The sequence below is a fragment of the Pseudophryne corroboree genome, chromosome 4 (genome assembly GCF_028390025.1).
Source record: "Pseudophryne corroboree isolate aPseCor3 chromosome 4, aPseCor3.hap2, whole genome shotgun sequence".
In the NCBI taxonomy this organism is placed as follows: Eukaryota; Metazoa; Chordata; class Amphibia; order Anura; family Myobatrachidae; genus Pseudophryne; species Pseudophryne corroboree.
Genome location: NC_086447.1, coordinates 760,421,874 through 760,441,920, shown reverse-complemented (window position 1 = coordinate 760,441,920; position 20,047 = coordinate 760,421,874).

Below are 20,047 nucleotides of genomic sequence, written 5' to 3'. Positions count from 1 at the left end.
TCACGCCTGCATTTTTCCCGCACACTCCCAGAAAACGGGCAGTTTCCGCCCAGAAACACCCACTTCCTGTCAATCACACTACGATCACTTCAACGAGGAAAAATCTTCGTTCGGGCGTGAGTAAATCTACTAAGTTTTGTATTAAAACACTAACCGCATGCGCACTGCGAACCATGCGCATGCGCATTTTTGCCTTAATCGCTCCGTTGCGAAAATCGGCAACGAGCGAACAACTCGGAATGACCCCCATTGCTTCTTAAGTACATCGGTGCCTCTCTCACACTGCACAGAGGATGCAGTGTGCGGTCTTTCACCTGACCGCACATTGCTCCTTCAGTATATCGGCGCCTCTCTCACACTGCACGGAGCAGAGACAGCCCTAACCAATTTTATGCGCTAGGCAACATTTTGACTTGTGCCCCCTACCACCACTGCTAGTTCCACCTCTGACCCAGCACCCCTCTCCCAGCACAGCACCCAGCATCACAGCAGCCAGTGACAGATTGGGATGGAAAACCAGCCTGGGAAATTTATGGAAGCAGCCCTAATGAGAGTGGGGTCTGTCAAGAGGGAGCAGGGGGCAGGCTAGGAATAGTAGTGGGAAGCAGGGGGCAGGCTGTAGTAGTGGCATTGTGGATAAGTGAACAGGCTAGTGGTGTGAAGAAGAGGATAGGCTGGGAGTAGTAGTGGTAGGGACTAGGGAGTAGGGGGCAGGCCGGGAGTAGTATTGGTGAGCATGGGGCAGGCTGGTAGTGGTAGTGCAGATAAGGGAGCAGGCTAGGAGTAGTAGTGGTGGGAAATGGGCGGGCTAGGGAATTGTAGTGGTGTGGAGCAGGAGGCAGGCTGGTAGTTCAGATAAGGGAGCAGGCTGGGACTAGTAGTGGGAACCAGAGAGCTGTCTGGGAGCAGTAGTGGGAAGCAGGGCAGGATGGGAGTGGAAGGAATCAAGAATTTCACCTCTTCTCCGCAGCTCGCTGTGTCCCGGCCATCGTCGCTCCCTCCCACAGCAGCAGCCTCAGACAGAGTTGTTGTGTTGCAGAACTTGCAGTGGAATTTGGCTTCTCTCCTCCTCCCTCAGTGGCAGCCAAAGTCAGCATGCACTGTGCGGTGCACAGGTGCATGACATCCATGATGTCATGGCCTAGGCAGAACTGGACTCATCCTGGCACTGCTGGAATTATTTTTTATTTGGCACTGCGGACGGATGCCACTGCGGACGGATGCGGTAGTGTTGGTGGCTGGCTGCTGCCAGTCACCGGTCCTGGCTAAACTGCACCCCCTATAGAGTGGCGCCCACATGACGTCGCTCTGCTTAAACAGCCCTTGAGCCAGCCCTGGTGAGATGGCAGGCACACATGGTGAGGGTAATGGGGAAGCACAAGGGTAAGGACACACAGGGGGTGCGGTGGCAGTCACACACAGGCACACACAGGGGGTGCGGTGGCAGTCACACACAGCGGGTGAGCGGGCAGGCACACACAGTGGGTGAAGGGGCAGGCAAAGACAGCAGGTGAGGGGGCAGGCACACACAGGGGTAAGGTGGCAGGCAAAGGCATCAGGTGAGGGGGCAGGCAAAGACAGGGGGTGAGGGGGCAGGCAAAGACAGAGGGTGAGGGGGCAGGCACACACAGGGGTAAGGTGGCAGGCAAAGACAGCAGGTGAGGGGGCAGGCACACATGGGAATCTGTGTGTGCCCCATAGCTTTGAAATGCTCCTCCCCCTACCAGCCGCTAGAGAGTACCTCTCTCCTCAGCATTCCCCCATAATTGGGCATACCGTCCAGTGGGGTAAATGTATTAACCTGGAGAAGGCATGAGGAAGTGATAAACCAGTGATATGTGTACGGTGATAAAGGCACCAGCCAATCAGCTCCAATATGTAAATTAACAGTTAGGATCTGATTGGCTGGTGCCTTTATCACCTTGCACATATCACTGGTTTATCACTTCCTTATGCCTTCTCCAGGTTAATACATCTGCCCCAGTGTTCACTGTTAAGCACTTCTGCAACTCAATGCAGGTGCTAAGCGGCTTAAGCGCTCACCTGTTGTGTGCGCTGCTGCTTCTCGGAGGTTTCACGCTGCAGGCTCCTCTCATCTCAACAGGGCGGGACTGATTGGCCCCACAGCACTTGTACGAACGCTAATGCCGTCCGCCGCTGGCCCCGGGGACACACAGTCTCGACTATGCCGCCGGAAGCCACGCCTGCTGCTACTCCCACTGTCTGCTTTGCGTCCGGTGGTCGCCTCTTGCTGGTGCCGCCTCATCTGTATGATCTACAGCCTGAACAGAGCTGAGAGCCCCGATCGCGGTAGGCATCCAGCACCGCATCTCAAATGCCTGCATCCTGCCGCTGCCCACTCACTGCAAGCTGAGCCGACCCTAGGCTAGGCAGGCATGCCCCTGGACACTGCAAATGCCCTTGGCATTTGCCTATGGCTAGGACCGGCTCTGGCACGGAGGATGCAGTGTGCGATCTTTCACCTGACCGCACATTGCTCTTCCTCTAAAGTGGCGCCTCTCTCATATTTGGGGGGGGGGGCGTGCTACCCCCTTGCCCTCCCTGTTCCGACGCCTCTGGATGTATGTAATATATGTGCTGGCTGGTTCCCCCAGGGATTGGCAGCGCTGTGTGCCCTGTGTGTATTACAGGCACTGTGCACATACCTCCCTACTGTCCCGATTTTTGTGGGACAATCCCGTTTATTGGGACTGTCCAGCTGTCCCAGCCGTGAGCTGCAGTGTCCTGCGGTGGGGGTGGCAGTTGGGAGGCTCCTGTCAGACGCACAGCGTCTATTCACAGGTGACAGAGGGAGAGGGGCATGCCAGCAACTCACAGAGCGCTTGGCAATGCCCCCTCAGTGACGAAAATGGGGTGTGTGGCTCGCGCTAGTGGCACTCTCGCAAAGCCATGCCCCATTTTGCATAGACTATGCCCCTTTTCTGAGCTTGGGCCCGGCTTCGCCACTCAATTGTCCTGACTGCCAGTTAATAAATGTTCGGAGGTATATGTGCAGCGCCTGGAACTCAGCATTGTTAGTATATGATGCGCTCTGTGCCTGTCTCCTTCTACATAGAGGTCTATGGGCGCATCCCCTAGTGTTAATCCCCTTGTGCCAGTGTCTCTCGGAGTTGGAGCTATGTGTGATGTATGCTCTGATCCTCCATCTTAGAGTGTGAGTGTAAGTGTGCAGAGCTGAAACCGGAAGCGGAGCTCAGTGATAGTGACTTACAGTGTTCCTTGCATGTATCGCGGCTCCGGAGCTACCGCAGAGCCAGGCACCACATCTTCTCTACAGGGGGAGTCAGACTGCACGGCTGTGCAGTCCTCCGTCCCTTACCACTGGGAGATAACTTCTGCTGGGGTACCACAGCAACACAATCAGACTGATAAGTACTGCTACCACTGCTGTGTTACCTTGTATGATATAAGGGGCCCAATTACCTATATCAATAATGCATCCAAGTCACCTGTGTGTTTACTGAATAAACCTGCATTACTATTTAAGATCATTAAGTTTGTCGACTGACGTCACTGCACCAGGTAATACGCTATACTCTGCCAACAAGCATAAGGCTCCACACACTCCTTTTATGCACGCCCCAGGACTCCCATTGGCTAGTTTCACAGGAGCCTTGGGAAAGCCATAGAAACAGTGTGAAGCCTTATGCTGAGTCCTGGGTGCTGCACAGCACCTGATATACAGTGATGACGATCCCCAGGGAAACCAGCCAGCCCATATATTATATACAGTACATCAAAACATTTATTTTTATATATGCTAACTAAGCGGTTCCCCCCTGAACTATATGGTTGGCACTGCAGCTACTGCTGGATACAAGTATTCACAATGTGCCAGATTCAGTGATGTATGCAGTTCATGCGCAGCTGCGATTACTCACTGATTTTCTAGTGCAAAAATAGCAAATGCCAGTTAAAACATCTGTCTTGTGTGCTTCTGTGTGATGGACTGAGCAAGCCCTATGACGCCCACTTTACTTAACTGAGCATTGCTGAAGTGCGCTGGGGAATGTGATCTCTCTACCATCGTCTCACCGCCAATCACAATATCTTTTGAACAGCCCCTGCCAGGTGCAGAGTCTCCCTTTTAGCTTTCTTAAGCAGGGCCGTCTCTTCGTATGGGCTCAATGGGCACTTGCCCAAGGGCCCCAGGATTCTAAGGGCCCTAGACGGATAGCTGAGGGTCTCCTCTTTCCAGGGGTACCATATTTTTTAAAATCGGCCCTGGGGAACCGGAGATATCTGACTTCAAAGCAGTGGTCCCCATCCGAGTATGTTAATTGCAATTCCCAGCCAGATATCTCGGATTCTGTTTGACTTAAAGTTTTTCTGAGGGTATACTCCAAAATCTGGTACTCTCCCTGTTTGTTGGACACTGGCAGCTTGTCTCTACTGTGCCCAGAACCAGAGATACTAGCCTTCCAGCAGCTGGTCCTTGCTCCAGGTCTACACGCCTGGTATGCAGTTTTATATTTTCATTGGTGGATTGTTCTGGCTCCTGAACTCTGATCCCCAAGTCCCCAGTACCTCCTGAAAGGTGAAACTCTCTAGCTTTTTTTAATCCATTCAATGCTAAGAAATTTATTTTCAGGAACTGGAGATATCTGCAGTCAAGCAAGCTGCCCTCCATCCAGAAAATGATGAATAATAAGCCCACTCCACTATCCACCCCTCCCCTACGTATTAAACTCCCCCTACCACCCTAGAAGTCATGTACCAGGGCCCCTTCATTCAGCCCAATGTCCGCTTCTACAGTTAAGTGTTCTCCCTCCCGCCCCATCTGTGCAGTAAAGGAGTAATAAGCAGAAATTACTGCTCCAGGTCCTACATGCTGAATGGAAGATAGAAAACCCCCTACTACCCGTGGTACATCAAAGCTGCTGCTGATAGCAACCCGCTCCCCTACCGCTGGAGTATGGGTAGGGGGCCCAGTGCATTGCTGTGCCCAGGGGCCTCCACTGCTGTTAAGACAGCTCTGTTCTTAAGATATGGCCACTGTGGCTGTGGCGCTGCGAACGAGATGCTGAAACACACCCATGACACTCCCATAACACACCCATGACACCTCCTCTTTTCGCAAAGACTTTAGGTCACCTCCAAGCCTCCACCCTGAACCGCCCCCCCCCCCCTCCCCCACCACCATGGGTCTCAATTAATATTCCTTTGTGTGTGGGCAGTAAGGACGATTATCGCTCTTAACGTCTGTTCCCTCAACTGCGTCCACCTCTAAATCAGACCTAATGTGAGCGGGGAAAGCAATGTAACTAGAAAATCATTTTCTTGTGTCCACATGTGTCCACATGTATTCTGACTGTGGTAGAGCACATTACAAGCTTGCGGAACTTTAAGGAATAATCATATATATCTCAATATGTGCCCATATATTTAATGCCATCGATATGTATAAAAGAAGAGGAAAATGTTATACAGAAGAAATTGCTATAAAATAATACTCATTTAGAAAGCAAATAGCTCACTTTCAGTTGTCTGTATATGCACCAACGTCTTGGCACGTTCCTGGCATCAACAGATCGGGTATCTGCACCAGGTCAGGGGAAATGTGATACGAGTTGTCAGGGCTGGATTAAGGCTGGTCGGGTCCTAGGGGCAACGAAGTTGTGCCAACTCTCTTCCTCATAAACAATATCCTGGAAATTTCTATTCATTTGAATTACTACTTTTCTTCTCCTAAACTACTGCTTGTTCGCGCATCATCTGGGGGGTTGAGAGGGAGATCAGGTAGTAATTACCCAGGTCCATCGTTGTCTTAACGGACCCAGGCCAGTTGTGCAAGTGGAAGATCCCCCCCACACACCCACCCACCACCTTGGCTTATATGGTAGCTTTATTGATTTTTTTTTTATATATGAGAAGGTGTGGTCACGACCCCAGGATTTGGCCACACCTTTCCCATGACTTGGGCCCGCCACTGCTCTCTATTTACCTGAGCCTCATTTATAACTTAAGTGATAAAAAATACTAGTGATTGGAATAACTGATGTCTTTATTATTATTTTTATTTATTTATTAACAGTTTCTTATATAGCGCAGAATATTCCACTGCGCTTTACAATTGGAAATAACAGTGATAAAACAAAACTGGGTAATAACGGACAGACATAGAGTTAAGAAGACCTTGCTCCCAAGCTTATATTTATTCTATTTGTTCTTTTTTAAATTTTTAGTAAATTATATATTAGGTATATTATAAGTAGAGATGTGCACCGGAAATTTTTCGGGTTTTGGTTTTGGATTCGGTTCTGCGGCCGTGTTTTGGATTCGGACGCGTTTTGGCAAAACCTCCCTGAAAATTTTTTGTCGGATTCGGGTGTGTTTTGGATTTGGGTGCTTTTTTTAAAAAAAACCTCGAAAACAGCTTAAATCATAGAATTTGGGGGTAATTTTGATCCCATAGTATTATTAACCTCAATAACCATAATTTCCACTCATTTCCAGTCTATTCTGAACACCTCACAATATTATTTTTACTCCTAAAATTTGCACCGAGGTCGCTGGATGACTAAGCTAAGCTACCCAAGTGGCCGGCACAAACACCTACGAGTGGCACTGCAGTGTCAGACAGGATGGCACTTTAAAAAATTAGCCCCAAACATCACATAATGCAAAGATAAATAAAAAAAAAAGAGGTGCAAGATGGAATTGTCCTTGGGCCCTCCTCCCACCCACCCTCATGTTGTATAAACAGGACATGCACACTTTAACAAACCCATCATTTCAGCCACAGGGTCTGCCACACGACTGTGGCTGAAATGACTGGTTGGTTTGGGCCCCCACCAAAAAAGAAGCATTCACTCTCTCCTTGCACAAACTGGCTCTACAGAGGCAAGATGTCCACCTCCTCCTCATCGTCCGATTCATCACCCCTTTCACTGTGTACATCCCCCTCCTCACAGAGTATTAATTCGTCCCCACTGGAATCCACCATCTCAGGTCCCTGTGTACTTTCTGGAGGCAATTGCTGGTGAATCTCTCCACAGAGGAATTGATTATAATTCATTTTGATGAACATCATCTACTCCACATTTTGTGGAAGTAACCTCATATGCCGATTGCTGACAAGGTGACCGCCTGCACTAAACACTCTTTCGCAGTACACACTGGAGGGGGGGCAACTTAGGTAAAATAAAGCCAGTTTGTGCAAGGGCCTCCAAATTGCCTCTTTTTCCTGCCAGTATACGTACGGACTGTCTGACGTGCCTACTTGGATGCTGTCACTCCTATAATCCTCCACCATTCTTTCAATGGTGACAGAATCATATGCAGTGACAGTAGACGACATGTCAGTAATCGTTGGCAGGTCCTTCAGTCCGGACCAGATGTCAGCACTTGCTCCAGACTGCCCTGCATCACCGCCAGCGGGTGGGCTCGGAATTCTTAGCCTTTTCCTCGCAGCCCCAGTTGCGGGAGAATGTGAAGGAGATGTTGACGGGTCACGTTCCGCTTGACTTGACAATTTTCTCACCAGCAGGTCTTTGAACCTCTGTAGACTTGTGTCTGCCGGAAAGAGAGATGCAACGTAGGCTTTAAACCTAGGATCGAGCACGGTGGCCAAAATGTAGTGTTCTGATTTCAACAGATTGACCACCAGTGAATCCTGGTTAAGCGAATGAAGGGCTCCATCCACAAGTCCCACATGCCTAGCGGAATCGCTCCGTATTAGCTCTTCAATCTCTCCAGCTGCTTCTGCAAAAGCCTGATGAGGGGAATGACCTGACTCAGGCTGGCTTCACGTGTGGCAAGTTCAAAGGGTTGCAGAACCTTGCACAACGTTTAAATCATTCTCCACTGCACTTGAGTCAGGTGCATTCCCCCTCCTTTGCCTATATCGTAGGCAGATGTATAGGCTTGAATGGCCTTTTGCTGCTCCTCCATCCTCTGAAGCATATAGAGGGTTGACTTCCACCTCGTTACCACCTCTTGCTTCAGCTGATGGCGGGGCAGGTTCAGGAGTGTTTGCTGGTGCTCCAGTCTTCGGCACGCGGTGGCTGAATGCCGAAAGTGGCCCGCAATTCTTCGGGCCACCGACGGCATCTCTTGCACGCCCCTGTCATTTTTAAATAATTCTGCACCACCAAATTCAATGTATGTGCAAAACATGGGACGTGCTGGAATTTGCCCACATGTAATGCACGCAATATATTGGTGGCATTGTCCGATGTCACAAATCCCCAGGAGAGTCTAATTGGAGTAAGCCATTCTGTGATGATGTTCCTCAATTTCCGTAAGAGGTTGTCAGCTGTGTGCCTCTTATGGAAAGTGGTGATACAAAGCGTAGCCTGCCTAGGAACGAGTTGGCGTTTGCGAGATGCTGCTACTGGTTCCGCCGCTGCTGTTCTTGCTGCGAGAGGCAATACATCTACCCAGTGGGCTATCACAGTCATATAGTCCTGAGTCTGCCCTGCTCCACTTGTCCACATGTCCGTGGTTAAGTGGACATTGAGTACAACTGCATTTTTTAGGACACTGGTGAGTCTTTATCTGACGTCTGTGTACATTCTCGGTATCGCCTGCCTAGAGAAGTGGAACCTAGATGGTATTTGGTACCGGGGACACACTACCTCAAGAAATTCTCTTATTGCCTGTGAACTAACGGCGGATACCGGACACACGTCTAACACCAACACTGCTGCCAAGGCCTGAGTTATCCGCTTTGCAACAGGATGACTGCTGTGATATTTCATCTTCCTCGCAAAGGACTGTTGGACAGTCAATTGTTTACTGGAAGTAGTACAAGTGGTGTTCCGACTTCCCCTCTGGGATGATGATCGACTCCCAGCAGCAACAACAGCAGAGCCAGGAGCAGTAGGCGTTACACTCAAGGATCCATCAGAGGAATCCCAGGCAGGAGAGGACTCGTCAGACTTGCCAGTGACATGGCCTGCAGGACTATTGGCTTTCCTGTCTAAGGAGGAAATTGACACTGAGGGAGTTGGTGGTGTGGTTTGCAGGAGCTTGGGTACAAGAGGAAGGGATTTAGTTGTCAGTGGACTGCTTCCACTGTCACCCAAAGTTTTTGAACTTGTCAATGACTTCTGATGAATGCACTCCAGGTGACGTGTAAGGGAGGATGTTCCTAGGTGGTTAACATCCTTACCCCTACTTATTACAGCTTGACAAAGGCAACACACGGCTTGACACCTGTTGTCCGCATTTCTGTTATAATAATTCCACACTGGGGGCGTGGCTTGACAGCATGGTTTAGGCAGCTTCCTGCTTCTGCTGCAGCTCTTCCCCTTACTCAGCTGCTGGAGCCAGTGTGCTCAGGGCTGGTGAGCTTGTATTATACACAGCACACATTCCACTGCCTGTCCCCTTCTCCCCTGGTGCGGATATTACTGAGCACATAGTATTACAGAGACAACACTCGCTGTGAATTTGGGACAGAGCTTTAACTATAACCGTAGTGCAGGGAAGAGCACTGTACGCCTGGCTCCCTATCACCTCTAGAATACATTTGCTGGACTCACACGCCTGTGTTCTTTGGATGAGCCGAGCTCCTGTGTGTATAACTCTGCTCCCTTTCTACCAGTGGATCTTCCTCTTGCTCCTACAGTATATTGCTTCTTCCCCCTGCAGCCATGTTTAATCCTGTTCATACTTCTGAACATTCGGTCTCAATCATCCTGAAGGCTATCGCAGAATACGAGCAAAGGGTTCTTAATATGTTTGGAGTAGAAACTGTTGCAGTAACTGGTTTTCCTGTGGGGTCCACCTGCCCGCCGGTGCTGCTACCCTCGGAACCTTTGGGGGAGCATGTATCTGTGGGGCCTGCCGCTCCGCTACAGTCGATGCTTAATGCTGGAGGTTCCTCCGACGAATGCATTGTGAACAAAATGGGGGAGTTGCGGATTCTTCCTGCGCATATTCACCGTTATTTGCAGTGGGTGATGGCGCGTGGGATGTCGGTGACTGCCTCCGTCTCATCGTTGATGACTGTATGGACCTCCATTGCAATTTTCTTTAGGGTCCGCAGTGTGACCTCCTTGATAATGGGGGAGAACGGTTTTGTATCATTTCGCAGTTAATTGTGATGTTTGGGAGAGGGATGGTTCTCCATTCTACATTTACCGTGGAACTGTGGCCTATCCTCTTATCTATCTGGCTAATGCTGTGCATTATGGTTGCTGGCTCCTAGAGATGAGCGCCGGAAATTTTTCGGGTTTTGTGTTTTGGTTTTGGGTTCGGTTCCGCGGCCGTGTTTTGGGTTCGACCGCGTTTTGGCAAAACCTAACCGAATTTTTTTTGTCGGATTCGGGTGTGTTTTGGATTCGGGTGTTTTTTTCCAAAAAACCTAAAAAACAGCTTAAATCATAGAATTTGGGGGTCATTTTGATCCCAAAGTATTATTAACCTCAAAAACCATCATTTCCACTCATTTTCAGTCTATTCTGAATACCTCACACCTCACAATATTATTTTTAGTCCTAAAATTTGCACCGAGGTCGCTGGATGACTAAGCTAAGCGACCCTAGTGGCCGACACAAACACCTGGCCCATCTAGGAGTGGCACTGCAGTGTCACGCAGGATGTCCCTTCCAAAAAACCCTCCCCAAACAGCACATGACGCAAAGAAAAAAAGAGGCGCAATGAGGTAGCTGTGTGAGTAAGATAAGCGACCCTAGTGGCCGACACAAACACCGGGCCCATCTAGGAGTGTCACTGCAGTGTCACGCAGGATGTCCCTTCCAAAAAACCCTCCCCAAACAGCACATGACGCAAAGAAAAAAAGAGGCGCAATGAGGTAGCTGTGTGAGTAAGATAAGCGACCCTAGTGGCCGACACAAACACCGGGCCCATCTAGGAGTGTCACTGCAGTGTCACGCAGGATGTCCCTTCCAAAAAACCCTCCCCAAACAGCACATGACGCAAAGAAAAAAAGAGGCGCAATGAGGTAGCTGTGTGAGTAAGATAAGCGACCCTAGTGGCCGACACAAACACCGGGCCCATCTAGGAGTGGCACTGCAGTGTCACGCAGGATGTCCCTTCCAAAAAACCCTCCCCAAACAGCACATGACGCAAAGAAAAAAAGAGGCGCAATGAGGTAGCTGTGTGAGTAAGATAAGCGACCCTAGTGGCCGACACAAACACCGGGCCCATCTAGGCAGAGCCGGCCCTAACCAACATGATGCCCTAGGCAAAATTTTGGCTGGTGCCCCCTAGCACCACCGCTGGTTCCGCCTCTGACCTTGTACCCAGCACCACCACCCCTCATCCATAGCAGTCCTTATTTTGGTGTTTGTACCCCCTATATTTTAAATAGGAACAGTTGGCACATTTGGCGCACAGCCCAAAAAGGGATGTGTTTTTGCTGGCAAGGGGCATGGCCACACAATAGTAACCCCAATTCCAATTACGCCACACAGTACTGCAACTTTAATCACATTAGATCATGCGATAGTGTCCATAATTCATATTACATCCCACAGTAGTATCACTTTACCTTATAAACATTACTCCTCACAGTAGAGTCCCTTATTCACATTACATCACACTGAATTGCTCCTTATTCACATTACACCACACCCTAGTGCTCTTTCTATATGCAATGCCATAGTAAAGCACCTTATACACATAATGCCACACAGTAATGCCCCTTACACATATGAGACACATTATTAATGTCCTTATAAACATAATGCGCCTTACACATTTTGACAACCTTTATTAATGCCCTTTTACACATAATGTCCCTTACACATATGCTGCACATTATTAATGCCCTTATACACATAATGACACACATAGTGCCCCTACACATTTGCTGCACATTATTAGTGCCCCTATACACATAATGACACACAAACAGTAGTACCCTGTTACACATATGCCGCACATTATTAATGCCCTTATACACATAATGACACACATCGTGCCCCTTACACATATGTTGCACATTATTAATGCATTTTTACATGACACACATAATGCTCCTTATACATATTCCAAACACTACTGCACAACCCACTCACATGCACACAGCACTCACACTGCCACTAACACTGTGACCTCTGCCAGAGCTGGCCCTAACCAATATGATGCCCTAGGCAAGATTTTGGCTGGTGCCCCCTAGCACCACCGCTAGTTCTGCAAGAGATGCCTGGCATGAGTCAGCTGGCAGCTCTGCTAACGTCGGGCGCCTTTTGTTTATGAAAATGCATCTTATTTGCATTACTATGTGGCTAGGATGCACTAGCAGCTTCTGCTGATTAAAATGATATACAGCATGCCTATATTCTGTGTGCGACTGCGGCTGTATCTGCATACGAAATGCTACATTACAGTGATTTCCAGGAATACACACAGAATATAGGCATGCTGCATATCATTTTAATCAGCAGAAGCTGCTGGTGCCCCTAAGCATACCAAATGCCCTAGGCATTTGCCTAGTTTGCCTATACCTAAGGCCGGCTCTGCATCTAGGAGTGTCACTGCAGTGTCACGCAGGATGTCCCTTCCAAAAAACCCTCCCCAAACAGCACATGACGCAAAGAAAAAAAGAGGCGCAATGAGGTAGCTGTGTGAGTAAGATAAGCGACCCTAGTGGCCGACACAAACACCGGGCCCATCTAGGAGTGTCACTGCAGTGTCACGCAGGATGTCCCTTCCAAAAAACCCTCCCCAAACAGCACATGACGCAAAGAAAAATTAAAGAAAAAAGAGGTGCAAGATGGAATTGTCCTTGGGCCCTCCCACCCACCCTTATGTTGTATAAACAGGACATGCACACTTTAACCAACCCATCATTTCAGTGACAGGGTCTGCCACACGACTGTGACTGATATGACGGGTTGGTTTGGACCCCCACCAAAAAAGAAGCAATTAATCTCTCCTTGCACAAACTGGCTCTACAGAGGCAAGATGTCCACCTCATCATCATCCTCCGATATATTACCGTGTACATCCCCCTGCTCACAGATTATCAATTCGTCCCCACTGGAATCCACCATCTCAGCTCCCTGTGTACTTTGTGGAGGCAATTGCTGCTGGTCAGTGTCTCCGCGGAGGAATTGATTATAATTCATTTTAATGAACATCATCTTCTCCACATTTTCTGGATGTAACCTCGTACGCCGATTGCTAACAAGGTGAGCGGCGGCACTAAACACTCTTTCGGAGTACACACTTGTGGGAGGGCAACTTAGGTAGAATAAAGCCAGTTTGTGCAAGGGCCTCCAAATTGCCTCTTTTTCCTGCCAGTATAAGTACGGACTGTCTGACGTGCCTACTTGGATGCGGTCACTCATATAATCCACCACCATTCTTTCAATGGGGAGAGAATCATATGCAGTGCCAGTAGACGACATGTCCGTATCCGTAATCGTTGTCAGGTCCTTCAGTCCGGACCAGATGTCAGCATCAGCAGTCGCTCCAGACTGCCCTGCATCACCGCCAGCGGATGGGCTCGGAATTCTGAGCCTTTTCCTCGCACCCCCAGTTGCGGGAGAATGTGAAGGAGGAGATGTTGACAGGTCGCGTTCCGCTTGACTTGACAATTTTCTCACCAGCAGGTCTTTCAACCCCAGCAGACTTGTGTCTGCCGGAAAGAGAGATCCAAGGTAGGCTTTAAATCTAGGATCTAGCACGGTGGCCAAAATGTAGTGCTCTGATTTCAACAGATTGACCACCCGTGAATCCTTGTTAAGCGAATTAAGGGCTCCATCCACAAGTCCCACATGCCTAGCGGAATCGCTCCGTGTTAGCTCCTCCTTCAATGTCTCCAGCTTCTTCTGCAAAAGCCTGATGAGGGGAATGACCTGACTCAGGCTGGCAGTGTCTGAACTGACTTCACGTGTGGCAAGTTCAAAGGGCATCAGAACCTTGCACAACGTTGAAATCATTCTCCACTGCGCTTGAGACAGGTGCATTCCACCTCCTATATCGTGCTCAATTGTATAGGCTTGAATGGCCTTTTGCTGCTCCTCCAACCTCTGAAGCATATAGAGGGTTGAATTCCACCTCGTTACCACTTCTTGCTTCAGATGATGGCAGGGCAGGTTCAGTAGTTTTTGGTGGTGCTCCAGTCTTCTGTACGTGGTGCCTGTACGCCGAAAGTGTCCCGCAATTCTTCTGGCCACCGACAGCATCTCTTGCACGCCCCTGTCGTTTTTTAAAAAATTCTGCACCACCAAATTCAAGGTATGTGCAAAACATGGGACGTGCTGGAATTTGCCCATATTTAATGCACACACAATATTGCTGGCGTTGTCCGATGCCACAAATCCACAGGAGAGTCCAATTGGGGTAAGCCATTCCGCGATGATCTTCCTCAGTTGCCGTAAGAGGTTTTCAGCTGTGTGCGTATTCTGGAAAGCGGTGATACAAAGCGTAGCCTGCCTAGGAAAGAGTTGGCGTTTGCGAGATGCTGCTACTGGTGCCGCCGCTGCTGTTCTTGCGGCGGGAGTCCATACATCTACCCAGTGGGCTGTCACAGTCATATAGTCCTGACCCTGCCCTGCTCCACTTGTCCACATGTCCGTGGTTAAGTGGACATTGGGTACAACTGCATTTTTTAGGACACTGGTGAGTCTTTTTCTGACGTCCGTGTACATTCTCGGTATCGCCTGCCTAGAGAAGTGGAACCTAGATGGTATTTGGTAACGGGGGCACACTGCCTCAATAAATTGTCTAGTTCCCTGTGAACTAACGGCGGATACCGGACGCACGTCTAACACCAACATAGTTGTCAAGGCCTCAGTTATCCGCTTTGCAGCAGGATGACTGCTGTGATATTTCATCTTCCTCGCAAAGGACTGTTGAACAGTCAATTGCTTACTGGAAGTAGTACAAGTGGGCTTACGACTTCCCCTCTGGGATGACCATCGACTCCCTGCAGCAACAACAGCAGCGCCAGCAGCAGTAGGCGTTACACGCAAGGATGCATCGGAGGAATCCCAGGCAGGAGAGGACTCGTCAGAATTGCCAGTGACATGGCCTGCAGGACTATTGGCATTCCTGGGGAAGGAGGAAATTGACACTGAGGGAGTTGGTGGGGTGGTTTGCGTGAGCTTGGTTACAAGAGGAAGGGATTTACTGGTCAGTGGACTGCTTCCGCTGTCGCCCAAAGTTTTTGAACTTGTCACTGACTTATTATGAATGCGCTGCAGGTGACGTATAAGGGAGGATGTTCCGAGGTGGTTAACGTCCTTACCCCTACTTATTACAGCTTGACAAAGGCAACACACGGCTTGACACCTGTTGTCCGCTTTTCTGTTGAAATACCTCCACACTGAAGAGCTGATTTTTTTTGGTATTTTCACCAGGCATGTCAACGGCCATATTCCTCCCACGGACAACAGGTGTCTCCCCGGGTGCCTGACTTAAACAAACCACCTCACCATCAGAATCCTCCTGGTCAATTTCCTCCCCAGCGCCAGCAACACCCATATCCTCCTCATCCTAGTGTACTTCAACACTGACATCTTCAATCTGACTATCAGGAACTGGACTGCGGGTGCTCCTTCCAGCACTTGCAGGGGGCGTGCAAATGGTGGAAGGCGCATGCTCTTCACGTCCAGTGTTGGTAAGGTCAGGCATCGCAACCGACACAATTGGACTCTCCTTGTGGATTTGGGATTTCGAAGAACGCACAGTTCTTTGCGGTGCTTTTGCCAGCTTGAGTCTTTTCAGTTTTCTAGCGAGAGGCTGAGTGCTTCCATCCTCATGTGAAGCTGAACCACTAGCCATGAACATAGGCCAGGGCCTCAGCCGTTCCTTGCCACTCCGTGTGGTAAATGGCATATTGGCAAGTTTACGCTTCTCCTCCGACAATTTTATTTTAGGTTTTGGAGTCCTTTTTTTACTGATATTTGGTGTTTTGGATTTGACATGCTCTGTACTATGACATTGGGCATCGGCCTTGGCAGACGACGTTGCTGGCATTTCATCGTCTCGGCCATGACTAGTGGCAGCAGCTTCAGCACGAGGTGGAAGTGGATCTTGATCTTTCCCTAATTTTGGAACCTCAACATTTTTGTTCTCCATATTTTAATAGGCACAACTAAAAGGCACCTCAGGTAAACAATGGAGATGGATGGATACTAGTATACAATTATGGATGGACTGCCGAGTGCCGACACAGAGATAGCTACAGCCGTGGACTACCGTACTGTACTGTGTCTGCTGCTAATATAGACCGGATGATAATGAGATGTAGTATGTATAAAGAAGAAAGAAAAAAAAAAACCACGGGTAGGTGGTATACAATTATGGATGGACTGCCGAGTGCCGACACAGAGGTAGCTACAGCCGTGGACTACCGTACTGTACTGTGTCTGCTGCTAATATAGACTGGATGATAATGAGATGTAGTATGTATAAAGAAGAAAGAAAAAAAAAACCACGGGTAGGTGGTATACAATTATGGATGGACTGCCGAGTGCCGACACAGAGATAGCTACAGCCGTGGACTACCGTACTGTACTGTGTCTGCTGCTAATATAGACTGGATGATAATGAGATGTAGTATGTATAAAGAAGAAAGAAAAAAAAACCACGGGTAGGTGGTATACAATTATGGATGGACTGCCGAGTGCCGACACAGAGGTAGCTACAGCCGTGGACTACCGTACTGTACTGTGTCTGCTGCTAATATAGACTGGATGATAATGAGATGTAGTATGTATAAAGAAGAAAGAAAAAAAAAACCACGGGTAGGTGGTATACAATTATGGATGGACTGCCGAGTGCCGACACAGAGGTAGCTACAGCCGTGGACTACCGTACTGTACTGTGTCTGCTGCTAATATAGACTGGTTGATAATGAGATGTAGTATGTATAAAGAAGAATGAAAAAAAAAACCACGGGTAGGTGGTATACAATTATGGATGGACTGCCGAGTGCCGACACAGAGGTAGCTACAGCCGTGGACTACCGTACTGTACTGTCTGCTGCTAATATAGACTGGATGATAATGAGATGTAGTATGTATAAAGAAGAAAGAAAAAAAAACCACGGGTAGGTGGTATACAATTATGGATGGACTGCCGAGTGCCGACACAGAGGTAGCTACAGCCGTGGACTACCGTACTGTACTGTGTCTGCTGCTAATATAGACTGGATGATAATGAGATGTAGTATGTATAAAGAAGAAAGAAAAAAAAAACCACGGGTAGGTGGTATACAATTATGGATGGACTGCCGAGTGCCGACACAGAGGTAGCTACAGCCATGGACTACCGTACTGTACTGTGTCTGCTGCTAATATAGACTGGATGATAATGAGATGTAGTATGTATAAAGAAGAAAGAAAAAAAAAACCACGGGTAGGTGGTATACAATTATGGATGGACTGCCGAGTGCCGACACAGAGATAGCTACAGCCGTGGACTACCGTACTGTACTGTGTCTGCTGCTAATATAGACTGGATGATAATGAGATGTAGTATGTATAAAGAAGAAAGAAAAAAAAACCACGGGTAGGTGGTATACAATTATGGATGGACTGCCGAGTGCCGACACAGAGGTAGCTACAGCCGTGGACTACCGTACTGTACTGTGTCTGCTGCTAATATAGACTGGATGATAATGAGATGTAGTATGTATAAAGAAGAAAGAAAAAAAACCACGGGTAGGTGGTATACAATTATGGATGGACTGCCGAGTGCCGACACAGAGGTAGCTACAGCCGTGGACTACCGTACTGTACTGTGTCTGCTGCTAATATAGACTGGATGATAATGAGATGTAGTATGTATAAAGAAGAAAGAAAAAAAAAACACGGGTAGGTGGTATACAATTATGGATGGACTGCCGAGTGCCGACACAGAGGTAGCTACAGCCGTGAACTACCGTACTGTGTCTGCTGCTAGTATAGACTGGATGATAAATAATGATATAAAAAATATATATATATCACTACTGCAGCCGGACAGGTATATATTATATAATGACGGACCTGCTGGACACTGTCTGTCAGCAGAATGAGTTTTTTAATTTTTATAGAATAAAAAAACACCACACAAGTCACACGACGAGTGTACTTTTTCAGGCAGACATTCAATCACAATATACTATACTGGTGGTCAGTGTGGTCAGGTCACTGGTCACAGTGGTCAGTGGTCAGTCACACTGGCAGTGGCACTCTGGCAGCAAAAGTGTGCACTGTGTTTAATATGTACTCCTGGCTCCTGCTATAACCTATAACTGCTCCCCAGTCTCCCCCACAATTAAGCTGTGTGAGCACAGTCAGATATTATACATAGATGATGCAGCACACTGGGCTGAGCACAGATATGGTATGTGAGTGTGACTGAGTCACTGTGTATCGTTTTTTTCAGGCAGAGAACAAGAACAGAACGGATTATTAAATAATAATAAATTATAAAACTGCACTGGTGGTCAGGTCACTGGTCAGTGGTCATCAGTCACTAGTATAACTCCTCCTAAGCTCCAGTAAGTAAATGAAGTGTCTCACTCTCACTCTCCTATCTATTTTAATTTCTAAACGGAGAGGACGCCAGCCACGTCCTCTCCCTATCAATCTCAATGCACGTGTGAAAATGGCCGCGACGCGCGGCTCCTTATATAGAATCCGAGTCTCGCGATAGAATCCGAGCCTCGCGAGAATCCGACAGCGTGATGATGACGTTCGGGCGCGCTCGGGTTAACCGAGCAAGGCGGGAAGATCCGAGTCGCTCGGACCCGTGTAAAAAAACATGAAGTTCGGGCGGGTTCGGATTCAGAGAAACCGAACCCGCTCATCTCTACTGGCTCCACTACCTTCCTGACTACTGTTCGTGTACCGCTAAATGACTTGATTCCAGAGTGGATTTTCTTTCTTTCCAAGTCTGTATAATACCTCACTGGTTACGGGGTCCTTGGCTGTGTTCTATTTTATTGTTGATACTTTCTTAAATACTATGTTCTATTCTGTTTTTTGTATCTCTTACCATTGATATAATTTCATTATTTGATGGTTCTAAGATATGTTTTATTTGACCATTGCTTATTTAAGTGTTACATATCCCTATATACTGTTGTATACCAGCACTATTCCTTGTATTTCCGGATCGCTTATCATATCTCCATATTTGCATATTAATTTGTAATTTTTATTTTTTATTCTCATATGAGGGAGATCTACTCTATTTACTGTTCGGTCATATTTCTTCTTTTTTTTTATTTGCCCCAGTCACTTATTTTTTTCATTTTTCCTGGTATTAGGGAAGGGAGGGAGGGGGGTGTTAGACAGTTAGGTCACATAGTTTAATGGGAGGTGGGGGTGCGGGTAATTAGGGATCCAGGTATACCTAGATTGGGGATAGGCTATACAGGGTGGGGGGTTTTGAGGTGGGGTTTTTTTTTTTTGGGGGGGGGGGGGGGGTTGTTCTGTATTATAGGGATATTTGTTTTATCTCTATGAGCAGCAGAGGTCTTAGGATTTTAATTATTTCTTATCTTTTTTTTTTCTGTATACTCAGGCAGGTGTTTTATCTATAGTTTGCAGTGCCAATACTTTTGTATTTTTCTACGCCTCATGGGTCAGTCTTTTTTTATTTTATTTTATCCTCAATGTGTGAGCTCACATGGCGCCTGTGGGCTCTTACTCTTACTGCTTATTGCTATAATGTGGGGCGTATTGTATATCCTGTACTATTAGATGTTTACTGCAATTGTATTCTGTGTCTCCTGTCTGACCGTACTTCTGATTGCATCCTGCATACTTTACTATACCTGCCGGTATTGTTTGTTTTATATGTATACTTTGTATTTTTTTATTTCATATTGTTCTTTTTGGGATGTTCATTTAAAACTTTCAATAAAAAATCCGCAATTTAAAAAAAAAAAAATTTCCACACTGAAGAGGTGATTTTTTTTGGTAATATGACCAGGCATGTCAATGGCCAGATTCATCCCACGGACAACAGGTGTCTCCCCGGGTGCCTGACTTACACAAACCACCTCACCATCAAGATCCTCCTTGTCAATTTCCTCCTCAGCGCCAGCAACACCCATATCCGCATCCTGGTGTACTTCAACAGTGACAGCTTCAATTTGACTATCAGG